General features: G+C 41.2%; 1 pseudogene; it reads right to left on the minus strand.

Moving 5' to 3' along the window:
• Positions 1 to 2,943: 2,943 nt before the first annotated feature.
• Positions 2,944 to 3,293, minus strand: LOC132691339 (ragulator complex protein LAMTOR5 pseudogene; annotated as a pseudogene).
• Positions 3,294 to 4,340: the final 1,047 nt, after the last annotated feature.

Below are 4,340 nucleotides of genomic sequence, written 5' to 3' on the forward strand. Positions count from 1 at the left end.
TGTCTCCCTCTCTCTCTCCCCCTCCCCCACTCACACTGTCTCTCAAAAATGAATAAATGTTAAAAAAGATTTTTTAAGGCAAATATCTTAGAACTAAAATGTTGACAATGGTTTTAACAGTCAAGATTCCTTTAAAAAGCAGAAGGCACCCTAAGTTGGAATTTAGTAAGTAGTTTCTTCTAAAAGGTCAACTTACAGAAATGTAAGCAGCATTAAGGGAATCAACAAGAGAATGTAAGGTACCCACACTCTGACAATAGCAGTAAGCCATTAGCACCTATATGCCTGAAGGAGGAAAGGAAGCTCTGTAAAAGCGGGAAGTGTGGGAGAGGGGCCTCTGGGCAGGAGCTGTTTTTGCAGAAAAAGCCACCACTGCCAGAACTTAGGTGATGAAAAGGTAGAGAGTGGAGAAGAAACACCCCACTTTCTGGTTTCCTGCAATTGCTTCCCATTGGCTGAACCCAGCTGGAAGCCAGAAGGCAAAGAAGCCCATTGGTGCCTCCCCCCACCCGCCACCAGGGCTTAGCCTTGAACAGCCTAAAGGAGGGCAGAGACTGGATCTGGAGGAGAGGGGACACGCAGGAAATGACCAAGCCCAGTCAGTGCCAGTCTGAGGGTAAAGAGAGGGAAGGTGAGCAAGACAAGTGCAGGGTTGGATCCTGCCTTTATTAAAATTTAGGTATTGTGTCACTGTGGATTTTTTTGCTTTTTAAAAACTGTTACATTAAAATATGATTTATCTTGATTACTGAATTTGTTAACACTGTCCTCCCCCACACTCCCTTAAATTTTGTACCTGAGGCAAATGTGTCACTCACCTTACTCTAATCCTGGCCTTAATTAAAGGGATTCTCTCTGGATAGGAAGATTGTGGGTGGTTTTTATTTTCTCATTTTTGCTCATCTGCATGTTCTAAATGTTTTGAAGTGAGCATGTATTCCTTATATAATAAAAACAAATGCAAAATTTTCTTATTTGAAAGTAGGGATTCTTGGGGCACCTCAGTGGCTCATTCGGTTAAGCGTCTGACTTTGGTTCAGGTCATGATCTCACGGTTTGTGAGTTCATGCCCCACATAGGTCTGTGAGTTCATGCCCTGCAGCAGGTTCTGTGCTGCTGTCTCAGAGCCTGGGGCTTGCTTCAGATTCTGTGGCTCCCTCTCTCTCTGCCCCTCCCCCACTCATATTCTGTGTGTGTGTGTCTCTCTCTAAAAAATCAATAAAACATTTAAAAAAATTAAAAAGAAAGTAGGGATCCTTTGTACAACATGGAGCAGACTTAGCAAGAAAATCAAATGTTTGTTGAATGTGAATTAAAAAAATGTGTGTATCAACTCTATTACCAAATCCTAACTCTTCTCAATTTCTAACTCAAATGCCAATTTCTCATGAAACATTTCCTTATATCCCCAATCATACTGACCTACAAAGGCCCACACAGTGTGCGCATGGACCACCCCTATCTCTTCACCGTACCTCCTGCCGCCCTCCCTCTCATTCACTTGACTCCACTACATTGGCTCCCTCCTGGCTGTTGCTCCTGGTATATGGGGAACAATTAGTTAATATTTGTTGAGTGAATAAATGAATGAATGAATATGGCATCTCCCTTGTTTTTTATCATTCTTGACATAATCTGTTTTGTTCTATATAGGTGTGTATTTATCTTACCTCCCCTACTCTTAAACAGCTCAGGCCATCCTACTCACTTTGATATGACCCTTGGTCCCTGGCACATTGCTTGGAATGTACTTAATAACAACTGTTAACAACAATAGTAGGAAGAGCTCCTCCCTTTTTTTTGAGTGATTACTATGAGCCAAGCCCTGTAGTAAACATTTATAGGTATCCATCACCTCATTTATATATCTAAATGACTGTCAGGATGCACATGTAGGAAAGCACATAGTCATAAAAGGGACCTTCTGTACAGGGTGCCTGGTGGCTCAGTCAGTTAAGCATCTGACTCTGCCTCAGGTCATGATCTCGCAGTTCATGAGTTTGAGCCTTGTGTGGGGCTCTGTGCAACAGCTCAGAGCCTGAAGCCTGCTTTGGATTCTGAGTCTCTGTCTCTCTCTGTCACTTCCTTGCTTGTACTCTGTCTCTCTCTTTCTCTTAAAAATAAATATGCATTAAAAATATTAAATTAACAAGTACTTAAAAATTTTATCAGAGCTAATTTCTGATATGGTAAATATCAGTAGATATAGCCCACACATAAACTAAAACTCTTTGGGGTCCTCAATACCTTTAAGAGTATTATGTGGCCCAGGGAGCAAATTGCTTGAGAACTTGGTGTTATTAGGTAGTATTTAAGTTTCTTTTCGGCTCTAAAATTGAAGGGTTCTCTGCTCATAAAGCAATTTAGATCATACATAACTTTTGGAGGGCAGGAGCAGGGGCTCCAGATCACTAGGCAGTCTTTGGGGCAGCTCAGAGAAGAAGGGCCATCTTGGAACTGGATTCTGGGCCTAGGTTACACATTGTTTGACTGATCTTGGGCACCTGGATTTTCTCTGCTCTTAACTGCTCGATAGACTTGTGGAAGCTCCTTTCCTGTCTTGGACTCACACACAACTCCCAGTTATGATTCATTTCTCCCACACTCATTATTTCACTCCTTGTCCTCTTTTATGCTGAAGTGATATGTAAATTTTTACCTTGACCCTTGACTAGAACCTGCTTCCGACTTTCTTTCTTTCTTTCTTTCTTTCTTTCTTTCTTTCTTTCTAGTCCTCCAACCAGATTTATTGAACATAACAAAATTCTATATACAAGGTGACCTGGATCTGCTGCCTCAAAACATGATCCTTTCTTTCTTACTTATATTTTGATAAGTCAGTCCACTGAGTGTGAAAAAGCAGCTTACTCTAAAATTCATAGAAAAGTGCCCAATGCACACTAAACAAATGGGGCCTAACCACTGGAAGTTTAATAGTTCTACAAGATAATTAACATAGGATCAAGCCCCTAAGACAGGCTGCTGGAGAACTGAAATGAGATGTCAAGAGACCATTTTGTGCTCTGCTACTGTGATGCCATCATGTTTCCGGATCATAATGTTCCCATTATCTGATTCTAGACACACCACAGGAATTTAGTGGGGACTGCGGTTAGCTTAGCTGCTTGCTGGGCTAGAACAGATGTTACTCCAGCATGCTCATCTGACAGGGATCCGCGGCAGCCCAGATTAAGACCTTGTGAATCTGTGCACAGGACTCCAACAATGGATGAATTCTTCACTGTGTCCTCCAAGTGTTGCTCCAAGGTCGTCTCCATCCCGCCTGCTGCCTGCCCTGCCCCTACCCTGCTTCCAACATTATATACTTAGTTGTCCATAAACCAAGGTCTTACAATATCCAAACACTTCCTGGATTAGGTAATATTACCTAAGATGTTAGCCCCAAATATCTTATTTCATATTGCCCAGGGCATGTGCAGGATTACAACAGATTTCATGGTTTAAATTCTTTCTCATTGATTACCTCTGGGGAAAGGAACAGGGTGGCAAAAAATAAAACTTTGTTTCAAATGAAGCAATCTGAAAATAATCTGAAATGTAATTATTTCTAAAAAAATTCCTTGTTTGGCTGGCATCATTCCATACCAGGGAGGATCATCTTGCAGGGTGGTTACAGAAGTGCAAAGTGCATCACACATCACTGGGCAGTAAAGAATGGTTTTGTTTTTTATCCCCTTCAGTTAACTGAGTCATAATTTGATGGAGTGAACTAAGAATATTCACTGGCCTCTATTACTTTATGAAAATGATATTTTTTAAAAATCCAGATGCACTAGAAACTTAGATACACTATATATTGTATGAAGTATACATACTGGAAATGCTTCATACTTTCTATTCATCTGCTAGTATTTGATGTAATTGGTGATTTCTTTTGCTCTGCTTTTGTTGTTTTCTCAGTATGTTCCCATGTTGATGGATGTGGAGGAAAGACGCAAGCGAAGGTGTTACTCCCAACCAGGGCACTTATTTGCTGTGAGATCTTTGGCTTGTTCCCTGGGTCTCCATGGCTCACATCTGTCACACAAGGGGAAGACTTGCCTTTGAGGGACAACTGGGAGGAAAACACAAGATCCAGACAACAAAGTCTTTTGGAAAGTTAAAAGTACTATTCAAAACCTAAGTAGTAGTAGTAGTAACTATTTCTCATGCTTAATTCTCAAAATACTATGGAGGGAAACTGGAACCTAGACATTGGTTCCACTTGCAAGATTAGAACAAGATGGATGAAGAATGTTCCGTGAATTCCAAAGCAACTCAGTGGTGAGCCTGCTATATCTGCCTTTGTCCAGCCCAAGGAAATATCCTCAAAGCTGGAG

The sequence above is a fragment of the Panthera onca genome, chromosome E2 (assembly GCF_046562875.1).
Source record: "Panthera onca isolate mPanOnc1 chromosome E2, mPanOnc1 haplotype 2, whole genome shotgun sequence".
In the NCBI taxonomy this organism is placed as follows: domain Eukaryota; kingdom Metazoa; phylum Chordata; class Mammalia; order Carnivora; family Felidae; genus Panthera; species Panthera onca.